Source organism: Antechinus flavipes, chromosome 2 (assembly GCF_016432865.1).
Source record: "Antechinus flavipes isolate AdamAnt ecotype Samford, QLD, Australia chromosome 2, AdamAnt_v2, whole genome shotgun sequence".
NCBI lineage: Eukaryota > Metazoa > Chordata > Mammalia > Dasyuromorphia > Dasyuridae > Antechinus > Antechinus flavipes.
Genome location: NC_067399.1, coordinates 336,442,311 through 336,459,813, shown reverse-complemented (window position 1 = coordinate 336,459,813; position 17,503 = coordinate 336,442,311). Strand labels below are relative to the sequence as shown.

Genomic DNA, 17,503 nt, shown 5'->3' with positions numbered 1-17,503 from the left:
CCAAAGGAGAATCTCCCGGTGTTTACCCTGGAGGCATCTCAACAGGTTTCAAACAGAACTCATCTCCTTTTTAAACTCATCCTCCATTATATTTCCCATTGCTGATGAAGATACCAAATCCACTCAACCACCCAGATTTGTGATCTTGGAGTCACCGTGGGCATTTCTCCCTCCTTCCCCTATCCTCCAATACCTAATGAATGGACAAGTCCTGTCTCTTCATTTTCAATATGTCCTTTATAATCCCTCACATTCACTCATCTAGCCACTCTCCTAGTTCAGGCCCTCACTTCTATCACCTGGACTATTATAATAGCCTCCCAACTAGGTTCCCTAATTCCCAGCTTGTCCCCTCTCCAATCCATCCTTCACATGGCTTCCAAAAGAACATGTTTGATTATATCATTCCTCACTCAAGAATTGTTAGGGACTCCCAATTGCCTCTGGAGTAAAACACATCCTCCTCAGACTTGGCATTTAGAGCTTTTCACAGTCTCATTCAGCTCACAATCTCATTCAGCTTCCTTGAACAGCAAGTTCATTCCATTTTCCACCTCCATGTCTTCTCATAGTCTATCTTGAATGCTGGAAATTCAGTCCTTCTTCAAAGATGATTCCACTTGGATATCATTTCCTATGAGACGCCTTTTCTGATTTCCAGAATTGTCAGTGCTTTCCCCCACCTCAGATTAGCTTTCATTATCTTATTAATCAATCAGCCAATAAATATTTACTAAGTGCTTATTATGTGCCAGGCTGTGTATTCACACAGCATCCTTGCCCTCTCTCCCCCCTACCTCCAGAAGATAAGATCCTTGAGGTCAAAGACTTTTTTCTTTGTGTAAACAGCATCTAGCACCTTGTCTTAATAAATTCTTGTTAATTGACTATTAATAATTCTTCAATAAAAACATGTTGCATTTATAAGAAAAATATTGACTTTGACACTCAGCTAAACTATGAAGATTTCTATTTTGGGGGGAAGGGGAAAGTGCCAGGGAGTTTTCAGGACTGAAATGCCAAGTACCCACATGTTTGCTCAGCGAATAAGGCGGAGTGAGAGATAAAGTGAATTCCAATCGGTCTGTGACAGCCTTCTATGACAGATAGGCTGCAGAGCAGAGGAGAGCACAGCTGAATAAACCCAAGAGTGGAAAGAAAAATGAATGCAGCCAGGGGGATGCTGAGCAGGATGAAAGATAGCACAACTGTTTGAGACTAGAAATGAAACCTCATTACTGCCCAGGAAAAGACAGAGGCTGCCAAATGGGTGAAGTAGGAAGCAAGAGATTCAAGAACTTGAAGAACTTGAAGCCTTAAATGGAAAAGATATTGAATAGAAGCATCCTAGGAGGAAAGGATGACTACAAGAAACATGATTAATAAATACTAGATGAATTGAACTGATGGATGAGAAGGGTTTCTTCTATTTATCCTTGAAACTTGGTGGAAATCTCAGGATGTAGACTACAATGAGACAGCAGGAAATGTCCTGCTTGCCTAAGGGAGTCCTAGCATATGAACATTCAATCAGCATCCTTATAGTAGCTATTTGGGAATTTCCTGCTGAACGATAGTTATATTAATCCATGATGGAGGCTTTGATGGATTGGATTTGACATTTTCCAGAGCTCCCTATCCCTTTCTCAAATGGATTGTGCTGTCTTTCTAACACTGTTCCAGCCTCTGATATTGGGCTAGAACCCCTTTCTCCAGATCTCTTGAAGAATAAAAGGAATGGGTTGGGCATTAACACCTACTACTAGAAGATCCTGAAGCCAGAACATCACTTGAGTTCAGAAGTTCTGAGGGACAGTGGATCTAAAGATAAATTGGGTGTCCACCCTAAGCCAAGAGAGGCTGCCTAGGATGCTCCCTAAGGTGGGATGAACTCACTTGGGTCATTAAATCTAGCCCGGGCTTCCAAGCAGATTAGCTATTGCTAGGGTGAGATATACAGATTCAGTCTCAAAGGAAAACAAAAAGAAAAAAAGGAATAAGGAATACACTGAATTTCTATTATGAACTTCTAGGCAATGGTGGACAAGAAGCATTGGCTGTTAAGTTACTTACTGACTTCTCTGACTTCCTTCAAGCTCCAACTAAAATCTTATCTTCTACAGGAAGCCTTTCCCAGTGCTTCTTAATTCTGTTCCTTCCTTCTGTTATTTCCCATTGTCCTGCTGGAGAAACTGAGGCAAGATAGAGATTAGAGGTTCTTAATATTTTGTTAGAGGGAGAGTTTGGACTGGAGGCAAAACAGAATCCATGTTGACCCCAGCTGGCTGGATTGGACTCTTGTCTCAAAGTATCCAGCAAGGAACGAGGGATTCCAGGGATTTTTATACGGCTCTGGTGATCAGGGAAACAAAGGCAGAGGGGGTTAAAACTCTGGTGAGCAGAAACTCCAGGAGAGGACTATAAATTCAGTTCTGACAGTTTGGGGTAAGGAAGGATCATAAACTCTGATAAGCTGGGAAGAGGCTAAGAGCCACTAAGTCTGGTTCAGAGGATCCTATCTAGGTATCTGAAATAAGCCATATGGGGTTTTATGACTCTTTAAAATGCTAGTGGCCAGGGCTCCCAGTCTTAATTATCTCAGTCCTAATGGCCAGGAAGGGGGATTACCATCAGGGGAGACTGAGGCAGAACAATTTAGGGAAACTGAGGCAGAACAATTCAAGGAAATTGAGGCAGAACAATTCAGAGAAACTAATACATAATGCCATTTATACTTATTTCACTTGTTTGTACATACAAGTTTGTTTATTATTTTCTTCATTAGATTATGAGCTCCTTAAAAACAGAGATTGTCTTTTGTCTCTTTTTATATCAACATTTAGCTAATACCTGGCATATAGTAGATGATTAATAAATGTTTATTAACTGACTAGTTGGATCAGATATCCTTTTTCCTCATGTTTCACATTTAGGTCTCTGTCTAATATTCTTACCTCATCTGGGGAGCTCAAACTGGGAAATAACAAGGAAAAAATATTAACTGATACCAGAGCTGAGATGAATCACAAAGGGCCAGAAAGAGAAGATTTGAGGAAGGATTAATGGAGCAGCCCCAATCCTTAAAAAACAGTATGGAGTCTCTGCAGAAAAATCAATATCAGCCTACCTTTTACTGACAAAGTCCCAGTATGATGACATTCAGAGCACAGGGTGAGAAAGATCGATTTCCACTGTCCCTTCATAGCTGTTGTTATGTTAGTCATTGACAATGATTTTCTATGCTTAAATGGTTGAGAGAAAGCATTCATTAAGCACCTATTTTGTGCAAAATATTGGTGCTAAGTGTTGGGGATACAAACTGAAAAGCAAGATGATCCCTGCTCTCAGAGAGCTAATATATGCTGATAAGGGGACATATCTAAAGGATGTTTCAATGTAAGTCAGATGGAAAGACGCCATGGTCCTTGGGGTACCAGAGCAGAACAGATGGTAATGTCTTTTCTTTTATCATATTTCCACTGATAAAACCATATCCATTTTTGATGCTGAAGACTCTGACAATGGCAGGGACTTTATCTTTTCTGTCTTCAGACTGAGACTGAAGAGGAATTAGCCCCTGAAATTGTGGGTCACATTCCCACAAAGGTTGATTCCCTGGATGATGTCTGCTAGGGCTGGGCTAAAGTGGGGCTGGTGGGTGGTGGTGTAAGGTGAGAAGAAGACATTGCCAGGGTTCTTAGGGCAGGTGGGGGTGGCTAGGGCAGTGTGCTACCTCGACTTGTCTAGAACATGCTGCCTGTTTCTCCCCCAAGATGCCATGCTGATTCAGCTGGGCTAGTTTGCCTGCTCGTTAAGTGGCAGTTTATCAGTTTATTCTGGGATACAGATACTTAAACTTAAACTCCCTTTCAGCCAAACTTCAAATCTAGGCACTTTAGGGCTCAACATCTTTGAAGCTTTCAACAAAGATTTTGGATGTTTGAGAGTAATACAAGGCTAGACAAATAAGCAACTGCTGTATAAATGAGAAAAACTCTTATTGCTAGTCCCTGGGATGGGGTATCCAGGTTGGGGAAAGTGGGGCTCAGGGTGGGCTCGTTGGAAGAGCAGTCGTTATAGCTTACCTGAGGGAAGCTGTGAGGGCTGAAAATCGTAAGCTGATGTAGAACAGGAAGAATAAGCTTCCATCACTGGCTCTTTCTCAGAGTTCAAGCTTCTGGGTTCCTCCTTGGATTCCAGTTTGGCTGAGAAAGAAGGAAGACAGAAAGAGGTAAGTGGTTTGAAGGAGATGGTGGACTCCCTATTTGCAGGAGCTGATGATGGCTCTGGGGATAGCTTGGAAGCAAGGCCGGTAGTCAAGGAATTGCTGTTTGTGGGTTCTTGACAGTGGTGGTGATGACAAACATAATGAGTCCATTCTCCACAGGTAGTGCTCCTGTCTATGATATCCAGGGCAGATAAGGAAAAGTTGAAAGCAGGGACAGAGGATCTAGAGTGTTGTTTTGTTTTAATTTTATTTTTAGAGTTTATGTTCTAGGATAATTTGTAATAGCAAGAGCACAATTTTGGAAAGAAAATGTATTTGGCATCAGAGGACCTAAGTATGTTTTGATTCTTCTAGTTAACTAACTTCCTAGACATCTTCAGCCTTCCATTGCCACTTGGATTATTATAATTGAAAAACTGGGCTTTTTAACCCCTGGAAACCTCTGTGCTATGATAGGCTAACTTGAATCTAATCTTGCTCAATTCTAGGCTATAACCCTTCCTGGATATCTCAGCAATGCTGACTCCACTTGGGCCTCCATTCTTTCCTCACTAGAAAATTGAACTCTACCCATGGAATAACCCCGTGCTGTGTTAAGTCAGCTTCCACTTTATCTTAATGTTCAATTATAATTAAGTCAAATGGAATTGGAATTGCTTCTGTTAAACCATCATGAAGGTTCCCCAAGGAGAACTGTTGATGATGGAAGAAAAGCCTTATTGGCAAAACATCATTTGACTGGTTAATTTGAGGAATATGTAGCTACCCTAGATGCTGGGTTTTATCTCTTTGAGTTCTAAACTTAGAGTTCCTATCTAATTAAATATATGAAATATAGTCAGCCAAGAAAAACCTGAAGGTCAAAACTTAGTAACTATTTAATCCAATATCAGAATTGCTAGTCTTATGAGCAACTATCCCATGATATTAGTGGTCTCAGGTAAAGTCCAATGCTAGTTTTATCAGCAACTGTCTCATGATATTTGTGGTCTCAGCTAAAGTCCAATCTTCTCCAAGAAGTCCTTCCCACTCCTCTTTATCTAAGTGCCTTCCCTTAGAGATTACCCCCAATTTCTCTTTTTTTATACTTTGCTTGCATATAGTTGTTTGCATGTTGTTTCTCCCATTATACTGTGAACATATCAAGAGTAATGATTGGTTTTTGTCATTCTTTCTATCTCCAGTGCTTGGCAATACATAGTACTTAATAACTATGTATAACTAACTTAATAACTTACTAATTGACTGGAATTTTTTGACACATAATTATATAGTTGAGTGGAATGTTATTGATTAATATTTGGGATGCTGAAGGAGATGAATGGACTTTAGAGTTAACACTATTGTTTTAAAAAATTCTTATTTTGGCCTGTGTTTTAGCTATTTGGGACCCCACTTACATCCCCTTTGAGCTTTAAATATGAGATTGCTGCAATCCCATCATGATATTCTTGTTACTATCACACACACATACACCCTTTACTTTTTAACTTAAAATAAATTTTATTTTAATACCTTAAAAACATATATAAATAAAGCTGATGTTCATTTTCAGCTCTCTATAGCGTTTATTGGATGTCTCAAGCCATAATCTTCTATCTTTCAGTTCTTCTTTATGTGTTATCTTTCCTCACTAGAATGTTCATTCCATGAGGGCAGTAACTGGTTTGCTTTTATTAGTAGCATTTGTATTTAATACAATATTCCACATGTAGAAAAACTTAATAAATGCATCTATCATTTTATCCACATTTATAACTTGGCAAGTCATTTAACTTTTTGGAGTTTCAGTTTCCTCATCTATAAAATGTGGGGGTTGAATTGGATGGCCTTAAGATTTCTTCTAGTTCTAAATCTATGATTCTAAAATTTCACAAAATAACAATTAACAAATTATATTCTCTTCTCTATGTGAATTATGCAAAAACTATATAGAAAAACCCTCTTCAGGCATATGAGAACAATGCATACTTCCACTTATCCACCAGCATCTTAGCATGCCTGTAAAATACTATTATTTTCTTCCACACATGCAAAGTACAACCTGACAATTTCCTAAGCATCACTAAAAGTCCCTTCAATACTATCGTTCCTCTCCTACCAGATAGAAATTCAGCATGAGAATTCAAGAGTTGGAGGGTGGGGTTCATCCTTCTATGGTTAGAGGATAAGAATTAAGTTAGTAGAAAATAAAATACATTTCCTTTCACCTGACACAAAAGACTAATTTTTTCTAAATCACGTTTATTTTTTCATCAAGTATTTACTGAGATCTATTGTGTTTATAATACTGCCCTACTTAAGTAGAGACAAAATGATCACAAAATCACAGAATTTAAGGGAGCTTGGAAGGGATTTCAGTGGTTTTCCAACCCAAACATGGGGGAGGAGGAAACTCCAAACCTAATTAACTCTTACACTTGTAAATCTATATAATACTTTTCTTTTCTTCCAAAAATTCAAGGTGAAATCTGATAGTTTCCTAAGCATCATCAAAAGTATTTGAGAAAACCTTATTACCACTTCCCAATCCAACCAGATAGAAATAATGTGAGTATTAAAAACAAACAAACAAACAAACAAAAAGAAACAAAACACCCAAGAAATTCTAATAGCAGAAATAGGAGATAGTCCTATCCTACAGGAACTTGGTCCATGCCTCTCTTTTCTCTTGAAATTCATCCCTTGAAACTCAGTTTAAATCTCCCTTTACTGCCACCCCAGCAATCCTATAAGTGAGGACTTAAGAGTCAAGATTGAAGTATCAGAGCCATATTTGGAATAAAATTTTGCAAAGCTGCATATGCTCTAAGAAGCATTAAAATATCTTTCAGAAAACAAATGATAAGAGCCTAGAAAGAGGTTGAATCAGCTGCTTGTCTTATCAGCAGCATGGTGAGTGTCCAAGAGTTTTTCAGAGTAGAAAGATCAAGGTTTCTGGACCAATGTAAATTGTTTATGAATTGAGATGGCAAGGTGACCTGGAGTCAGGAATCCCTGCATTCAAATCCAACCTCAGTCACTTACTAGCTGTGTAAACTTGTTTAAGTTATGGGGAATAATAATGGCAACTCTCTCCAGGGTTATTGTAAGAACCAAACAAGACATCTGTAAAACACTTAGCACAGTGCCTGGCATGTGATTGTTTCCTTTCCCTTTATATACCTATACTTCTGGAGCTTCCCACATACCTCATTGTCAAGGTAGTCTTGTCACTTATTTGTTGTCTGAAAACAGACAGGTCATTTTTTCTCTTTGAGCCTCAGTTTCCTTACCTGAGCAAACTGTGTAGAAGTATTATCATAGGGAAAGCATTTTTGTAAACCTCTAATATTCCAGTAGATCTGTTTTCTTATCAATATGAAATGTCTTTCCTATGATGCAAATTGAAAACAATCCATACTGACCAGTTCTGTGCAATTCATGTGCATGTCCTTTCAAAAAATCTGCCAGAGGGGATCCACATAACATGATGAGGGGTTTGTTTAAATACTTTCAACACTGAATGAATATCCCACTAGGTGAAATTTTAAAAATAACATTACATTTATAAGGCACTATTATCATTACTTTTATCTCACTTAGTCACCTGCTATCTGACAAGAAATTACTTCCATTTCCCAATGTAGAGGAGCTCAAGGAGGTTTTTGATTATCTCTCTTCCTTTGATCAGATGTTGCCAGCCATTATGTTAGGCAGTCCAGACAGGGTCATAACACCATTTTTATTGTTGTTCGGTAGTTTCAGTCCTGTCTGGCTCTTCGTGACCCCATTTGGAGTTTTCTTGGCAAAGGCAGAATGGTTTGCCATTTCCTTCTCTGGCTCATTATATAGATGAGGAAACTGAGACAAACAGGGTTGAATGACCAGTATTGAACTCAGGAAGATGAATCTTTTTGACACTTCAGACATGATACTATATCCACCGTACCACGTAGCTACTCGCATAAAACCATAAGGAACTATTTCAAGCACTGAACCAGATTTAGTTATGTATAGCCTTAAACCAAATGAACAATTTGTAGATGGTTAAACACACTTAATCACATTAATCAGAAGAAAAGTAGGCACCCCAAAATCTGCTTCCACTTAGGAATTCCACTATTGACCTTCCTCAAGTGTTTTTCTTGCTCCTAACGTAATGAAGAACTTGTGTAGCCTAGGGAAGATGGTTCACCCTTTAGGCTTTGAGCCCCACCCAGAGACAAGAATACCCAGACCATGCTTAGTTAACACTGTGTTTAAGATGGTTGAGATAATATTGTTCTCTCTTTGCTCCCATCCCTTGTCTACCTCTCTCCTTAGGTGGATCAATTCTTACACATCACCCCAACTGTTCTAGAACACTAAGTGGAATGGGCAGTTTCTCTGGAAACTGACTCCTGCCATAGTTTAGGGCTATAATTCCAGGAAAATCCCCTCTTGCTTGTAGCCTTGCTTAATCTCACACAAACCAATTTATAATCTATGGTCTCCATGTTCTTGTACCTTAAGGGTGGAATGGATTTCCAGGATAGACAGTGAGCCCTGATATGAAGTCAGGGACAGCTGGGGCCCAAGGTGGGGTAAAAATTGCTTTAGGGTATAAAAACTGTGCTTTGCTGCCTGTGTTTTGTTTCCCTTCACTAGATTAAGATACTGCTGAAGGTGCTGCCTTTTTCTTGCAGGAACTAAATAAACTACTTTCTGCTCTGGCTCTGAGAAACGTTCATTTGAGTTATTTTAGGTTAGTGTTCACTGTCCCATACAATTTTCTGGGGGCTCATCCGGGATTTGTGCTCACTCACTGGCGACTGACTCTTTCCATTCCCAAAGGCAGGCACCTGTCAGGGGAGCAGCCCCAATAATCTTTGGACTTGACTGGGGAGAGCCCACTGTGGGAAAATAGGAGCTGGAGAAAGGGAATTGCCAGAGCAGAAACCAAAAGAACCTCTGACAGACTAACAGGGAGAAAGCTGGCTGGTGAGAGGAACAATCACACAGAATATATGCCTATAGCCCACAGGTAAATGCTGAAAGGGACAGCCCCTAGTAAGCCGAGCTGAAAGAGGGCTCTTGGGATTATTAGTGATCCATCGAAAGGGGTAGCACCTAGTAAGCCACTCTGGGTGATTGAGGGAAGGGGGTGATCCCTCTGTAAATGGCCTATACCAAATTAAGTATCAGAGCCCAGAACAATTGAAAAAAAAGAAAATGATAAAATATTGTAGTTCCATTGGGAGGACACGATCTAGGAGGAAGTACCGTTTGGTCCAAGAATAGATCCTCTGAGAATTGAGTATGTCAAAAGTTAAATTCATATGTAAATGTCTTTCAATCTGGAAGAAAGCTCCTATACAGCACTTTAGGAATTTAAAAAGCAGTTTGTGTTTGAATCTGTGTTTTGTTTTCTATGTTGGATTTTTTTTTCTTTTTTTTGCTGAGCAATTGGGATTAAGTGACTTACCCAAGGTCACACAGCTAGGAAGTGTTAAGTGTCTGAGGCCAAATTTGAACTCAGATCCTCCTGACTTCAGTGCTGGTGCTCTATCCACTATGCCACCTAGCTGCCCCATTTTCTATGCTTTTCTTATTTAATTATTTTTAAATTAATTATTTTTAAAATTAAAGCTTTTTAATTTTCAAAAGATGTGCATGGATAATTTTTCAACATTAACCTTTGCAAAACCTTGTGTTCCAATTTCCCCCCCTTTTCTCCCTTTCTCCTCCCTAGATTGCAAGTAATCCAATATATGTTAAACATGATAAAAAGTATATGTTAAATCCAATATTCTTATAGTTTATTTCAAAGATTTCAAGCAGTCTAGAAGAATGAAGTTTTTGAGGGGGAAAAGGAATTTTCTCCCAAAAATGTGACCTAAATTACTGTGTCTTTAAATTTAAATGGCATTTGATAGAATTACTTTCAACTGATATTTGGGAATAAGATTTTAGAAATATGTGTGCATTAATATTGTAGTACTGCTACTAGAAAGTTAAATTAAAAATAAGTTAAAAGTTAAAAATTATGGTTATTAAAACAAAGTTCTCTGGTAACTTACCTAAAGAGGTCACATGTTTGTATCTCCTGATTAGATGAAATATATTGATTTATAAATTGTATATTGGGTAATTTGTAAAAATTATGAGCTATGCTTTAAAATTTAGTCATCTCTGCTCGACATATGTATAAGTTCTATGAAATTTGGTCCAAAGTTATTTAAATATTGCCTATATTGTGAATCTTAAAAGTTTAAAAAAAAAAAAGGTGGTTTTAAAAACAGACAAGAAAGACTGATTTGCAAAAACAATTGATAGTTTGAATGGAACATCCAGTTAGAATCTCACAAGCTAATGTATTGATTTTTAAAATAATTTTTTTCTCAATTGGTATATATGTTAAAACTAGAGACTTGATTATAATTACGTGAAATTCCTATCCATTTTTATGATAGGCTATGTTATGTTGATTTGGCTATTACTAATGAAAATTGTGAAACTGCTAATTATGTTGTTTGGGGTTATTGTTGTAATATTGAAACCTAAAATTGTTAAGGATTATTGATGTGATAGATTGTTGGAGAAAGAGAGAAGAGATGTTAGAGGGCAGAGAGAGGAGCAGGATGTTTTTGGCTGGCACCAAATGATGTGGTTCAAGGCCCCAAAAATGGAGAGATAGAATAGACACCAGGAATGGCAAATAGAAGAGTGGGAGAGCATAGGAAGGGGTTTTGATAATTAATGATGGAAAGGGCAAGTTCCTCAATGAAACTTGCTCTTTTCAAGGAGAAAGGAAATACCCTTTGAGGTTGGTGCACATCCTTAGCTGGCAGATAAAACCTGAATGGGACTTAGCATCCTAAAAGAGTTAGCTGTAAGGAGAAGTGGCATGGCAAAGCATAGTACAATTAGGAGGGACATCACATGGCATGGGGGAAGGAGAAAGGGTAAGATCTGTTGGATTGGGAAGGTGAAGCCCACTGCGTGTGGCTGCTTCTTATAAGTGAAAGAACAAGCCCACCACTGGAGCTCACCCCCCCAACTTCTGCCACCACCACACCCTCCTCCCGTTTAAATGAAATTACTTTAAAATTAATTGCTTCTATTGTTTAAAGGAATAGCTTACATTTACATGTTATTAATAACTGAATGTTTATTTTTATTTTTCAAGTTTTAAGGCAAATTCATTTGCAATGCTATATCAAAGGTTCAACTGCTTAGCAATGTAAGTAACTTCTAAGAGAAGTTTGCTAGATTTCTGGTTAACTGCAAATTCTCTGAAAGTGGTTATTTCAAAACCCAGTCAGCAAATTATCTAATATTTATTAAGTACATCAAGGTCTCATTGATTAATGAATATAATCTGTGACTCTCCTGCTTTACAGACACATGGAATAGATAGTTTAGGATGAAAATTTGCAATTGAGATGAAAGCTTGGAATTATAACTGTTATTGTTTTGACTTTTGAATTTGGGAATGATTATCTAATGAATAATTAAGTTAGTAACCCACCATTTGAGAGATGAATTGGCTAAAGTGGGATTGTTACTACATGTTTAGTTGTCGACTGTGCCCTCAGGCTGAGGCCCTGAAGGATCAGTTTTGATACTATTATAATCATGCCTCTGCTTTTTCCTCTTATAGCAAATTTCTATAATCAGAGTAAGTGGTCAATAGTAGCCATAAGCATAAATCAAGTATATAATATTTTGCTGTCTTCAATCTAAAAATATGTAGACATTCTATCTATATAATTAGGTAAATAAATATTTGCCTGGTCATCTATCTCTTGCTTAGATGTATGTGTTTGTATGAAATAAGGGCTTTTAAGGACCTTATGTAAATGCCAAAACAATTAATACAACTGTCTGTGGACCTGTTATTTTATTGATCTTTGGTTTTGAGAAGAGGATTTTAATATATTCAAGTTTTCTTGGAGAGATATAACTTATGGAATGTTTTGTTGTATCCATGGGAAAATTTATAGAAATCTGAGTGGTTTTTAAGCACCTTTTGCTTCTAATCCCAGAACCAAGCCAAGCCTACAAATAGGCTACAGAGGCTCTTGTGAAATCTATTTTTATTGGTCTCAGGCTAAGGACCCAAGTGACTCCTGAAAGTGCCATTGAACCCCTTTCTCCTGAAACTTGTTCAGTTATAGGGATACTTATCTAAAAAACATATATATTACCTCATGTAAGAAGTTGGGTTATGAGACTGTGCAGGAATTTTGTGAATACCTCATTATTCTAATGAGATTCCCTTTCTGAAAATTGCTTTGGGCTATAATGTAGTCTCTATTAAAAGAGATGTCTAAATATTTACCAAATCTTCAGGGAAGGTATAAACACACCTCCCAAGAATGAGGGTTCTCTCACCCTCTCTCTATAGTTCTCTTAAGTTTGTTTTCCTCTAGGCTTTGAGCAATTCACCAGCACTAGATATTTGTATTGATCAACTTCAAGCATCTGACTTAACCCAGTGGATCTTCAATCAGCTTAAGCCCCTTCAAATGGGACCCTGTAGGATGACGCAGCTCAATGCCCATTCTCAGCAGAAAGTAGTTTCAGAAGATGAGATCATCATCCCCATACTCCCCCAAAAAACTTTGGGCCCCATATGTTTGGGAAGGAACTGGAACTGGTTGTTGAATGGACCCCAAACAACCCAGTGTCTAAGTAGGTTTCCTGTAAAGAGTCCATCAATCCTGTAAAAAGGGTGAGATTATATAGGATTAATGCTATTCCCTTGCTACAGTAGCATTTGAGGCTTAGGATGGGGACACTGGGGTAAGATTTAAGTTAAAGGATGTTGCACAAACAATTCAGTTTGATGCTTGTCAAATTATAGAATTATAGAGACCTGACTATCCTTGTCAATTAGGTACAATTGTGTCCTAATACAAAAAGAGGTTTTTATGGAACTGCCAAATTAGAATACTATTTAGTTTGCTACAAGGGCTAGTTATTTAGGAAATGCAGATCAAAGAATATGTTGGTTATACATGTAATAGGTATAGATCTCTTAGAAAGATTTGGACTCAAATTAAGGACTTAAGGCAAGTTATAGACACCAATATCTGGGTAGAACTGGTAAAGCATTCTGTAAAAGAGTCTAAACAAAAAGCATTTTCTGTGTCTGAGCTACAGGTTGCCCCAATCCAAATGGTACCATTCCCTTTGGGTATGGAAAAACATGAGAGTGAATTCCTCCTGTGCCCAAAATAACATTTCTGGAGAGAATTGCAATGCTTTATACTGGTCCCTTACCTCTGGAGATCAATCATCTTGCCTCTCAAAGTAGGGTGACTCAAAACTCTAGGGACTGTAAGGGTATGTACCCAAGTCTGGTATAAAACTGAGGATAGCTCTGGCAATATCTCAGATAAGCATAACCCAACTAAACCTTGAGTGGAGGTCATTCTCTCAAACCTGCTTTGCCAAGGAATTGCACTAATTCAATTGGCTATTCCTTTTACCTTAGCATCTGATGAAGTAAGAAAGATTGAATCAGGAAGAATTAGGTCAAGGATAATAACTGAAGAATCCAAGGCTGGAAATCTAGTTCTGGATTTGAGTCATTCCTACTCTGATGAGTAAATATTATTGGATAAATTCTATCAGAGAGGCAGTGAAAGGAATAACAGAATAGTTAGATGCTACTAGCAGAATGGCATGGGAAAATAGAATGACTCTAGAAAGGTTAATGGCAGGAAGAGGAGGAACATGTGTTACAATTGGAAGTTTCACTCCTAATACAGTAGAATTAGTGGAGAATTCAGGGATTAATTATCCATCCTGTGTAAGGAGATCTGTGCAGGGGTTAATAGACTTTTATGAAGTGGAATGTAAAAAAAAAAAAAAAAGCCAAATGTGAGACATTAGAAAAGGATGTGGAAACCAAATTATTTAAAAAAAAAAAAGTGGGATTGTGAGAAATGAAGGGCATTTGTTTTTCACAGTTATGAAAATTAAATTGGAGAAATGAAACTTAAATAAGAAAATTGAAACTCCCAAGGACATCAAGGAATAATCAAAGGTGGAGTTTATTTTCTCCCAAAAGAATGTAAGCTCCTTGGGAGCAGGGACTGGCTATATGTAATGAGAGGTGGAGATTCATGTCTTGTAATTTCTGTAACATCCAATTAATGGGGAATAAAGGGTGGGAGCCCATAAGTCAAGAAGACAGGGGAAGTCCTGAAGGCGAGATAGATATAGAAGTTGAAAATTTGTATTGGGGGGCAGCTAAGTGGCGCAGTGGATAGAGCATCAGCTCTGAAGTCAGGAGGACCAGAGTTCAAATCTAACCTCAGACACTTAACAATTCCTAGCTGTGTGATCCTGGACAAATCACTTAACCCCAATTGCCTCAGCAAATATATATATATATATATATATATATATATATATATATATATATACACACACACACACACACACATATATATTAGGATTGGTGTGAGAAATCCTCAAATGGACACAAAAATGAGGAGGGATTAAGTGGGATTGGCTTGAGGCCTTCTCAAGGCTGACCCCTATTTTAGAGCTACTGTTCCAGGAACTCCCCCTTCCCACACTTGTTTGTATGCTTGCTTAATCTCACACAAATTGCTTTGTAATCTATAGCCTCCCTGTTCCACCTTGGGGTGGAATGGATTCCCAGGATAGACAGTGGGACCCAAGGTTAGGTAAAAATTGTTTAGGGTATAAAAATTGTGCTTTGCTACCTCCACTTTGCCTATCTTCACTAGACTAAGATACAGGTGAAGGAGACACCTTTTTCCTGCAGGAATTGAATAAACTGCTTTCTGCTCTGGTTCTGAGAAATGTCCATTTGAATTATTTTGGGTTGTTGGTTGCCATCCGACACATCGTTGATATAAAATTTTCAAGTTCCAGTAGAGATATATCCAAAGACCTCATCGATGTTTGTTTTGTTTTCTTTTCTGAGGCAAATGGGTTAAGTTAAAAACTTTCCCAGAGTCACACAGCTAGGAAGTATTAAGTGTTTGAGGCAAATTTGAACTCAGGTCCTCCTGACTTCAAGATTGGTGCTCTATCCACTGTATCAGCTAGCTGCCCCTCAGCAATGTTTTACAAATTATATATTTCAAGACCTACAAGACCAGAAAATGGTCATTTATTTTGATATCTCCATCTATTCCAAGAAGTAGATTGTTTCCCAGGTTTTCTTTGATTTCCTGACCTCCTTTAAATCTCAGCTAAAATCTCATCTTCTACAAGAAGCTTTTCTAAAATCTTCTTAATTCTAGTGCCTTCTCTCTTTTGTTTCGTATTTATCCTGTATATAGCTTGCATTGGCTTGATGTCTTTTCCATTAGATTGTGAGCTCCTTGAAGGAAGGAATTAATTACCTTTGGTCTCTTTTTATAACTCCATTTTTTTTTTTTTGCCAGGTTACATAGCAGCTGCTTAATAAATGGAGTTTTTTTTTTTTTTTTTGACTATTGAATGAGAGTGACTTGATCTGCTCTTAAGGAATCTGACTTTGTTGGCTATCTGACAGCTTCTTACCAACCTACAGTAACACCTTCCACTAGAATCAGAGAGATAGAAGACACATTATATGGTCTCAAGCCGTTTATCTTGATCTCCTTATTTATTCACTTGGATCTTTCTACCAGGTTACCATGATGGGTATCCTCTCATAGGCCCACTTTACTTTCTCTGATCCACTACGGATGAATGCACAAGAAGCTCTGATAGAGCTAGATTCATAATAATGAAGAAGGGAACCCAATCCAGTACCTTACTCATTCAGGCCTACAGGACTAACATAAGAACTTGGAAACTAGCACATATATGCATGCTCCAGAAATCTGGGCCTTGCTGAGAATTTTGGTAACAAAGATATATTCTTTGCCTTGTTTCATTCACAGCCTTTATGAACATAGATTGTAAGTAAAAAGAGTCAATTAAGTTGATCTCTCAACTAAGAAATATACTAGTTCTAACTCTTTCTTTCCCTAGTAAATTTATTTATTTTTAATACACATTGCTTTATGAATCATCTTGCGAAAGAAAAATCATAGCAAAAGGGAAAAACCATGAGAGAAAATTTTTAAAAAACAGAAAAAAAAAGTGAACACAACATGTGTTGATTTATATTCAGTCTCCTTAGGTTTTTTTTCCTGGATGCAGATGGCATTTTCTGTCCAAAGTCCAAAGTCTATTGGGATGGTTCTAAGTCTTTACATAATCTAAAGCATAAGCCCAATGGGTAAAGGTGGTTCTCATCCAAATCTTAAATAGTATGGTGTAAAGTTTATGGCATCATCTGGATAGAATGTTATTTATTCACTAGAAGTGCCCCCTATTAACTTTACTGAGTTTTCTGCTTAGGTTTCAGGGTGAAGGTGATAGTCTTTTGCTCACACTCTTGGAAAAGTATGTCTAATGATATGTATTCCTTCTGTGTTCAGAAAGCACAGACATTATGGCATTCCAAATACCAAGTCCCAGGTAACTCACTTGACAAGACTAATAATTCATCAAGCACACAACTTCCTCTTATTTTGAAACCACATATTAATAGACAAATATAGCGGCGATGAGGATTATAAATAAATATCTCCTTTTAAGAAACTTGATTATAGGAAAATAACTTAGATATTTATCTAACTCAAACACTTTTTAGTTTATAGCTAATTTTAGGTGCCTCATTTTAAGAAGGATACTGATACTGTAAAATAAAGTTCATTGGAGGGGTACCAGGATGGTTTAGGGCCTTGAAATTCTGCTATATGAGGACAGATTGAAGGAACTAGACATTCGAAAGAGGTGCTTAGACCTGAAAAGACTTGCATGAACTGATGCAAAATGAAGTGAACAGAACAAAGAGAATATCGTAAGAGCAATATTTTATGAAGATAATTTGTGAATAACTTAGCTATTCTTAGCAAAACAATGATCCAAGACAATTCCAAAGGACTCATGATGAAAAATGTTATCTATAATCAGACAAAGAATTTAATGGAGACTGAATACAGGTCAAAACATACAATTTTTACTTCTTTTTTTATGTTTTTTTTTGGGGGGATTATGTTCTTACACAATATGACTAATATGGAAATATGTTTTGCAAGATTGTGCATGTATAACATCTATCAAATTGCTTATTGGTTGGGGAAAGATGGGATTTGGGGGAGAAGATAGGAAAAGAATTTCAAATTCAATTTAAAAAGAAAAAACAAATGTCAAATATTGATTTTACAATCAAAGAAAAAATACTATTTAAAAAAAGAAGAGATACTTGGATTTATATGTTTAAGTTAA

General features: G+C 37.4%; 1 long non-coding RNA gene across 1 annotated transcript; it reads right to left on the bottom strand.

The window, feature by feature from the left end:
* Window positions 1-2,070: 2,070 nt before the first annotated feature.
* LOC127546292 (uncharacterized) lies at window positions 2,071-4,241 on the bottom strand. The gene is made up of 3 exons (XR_007950025.1): window positions 4,086-4,241; window positions 3,128-3,242; window positions 2,071-2,192 (listed from the first exon to the last, which is right to left on the bottom strand). It is a non-coding gene; the product is annotated as an uncharacterized LOC127546292 (long non-coding RNA).
* Between the last annotated feature and the right edge of the window lie 13,262 nt (window positions 4,242-17,503).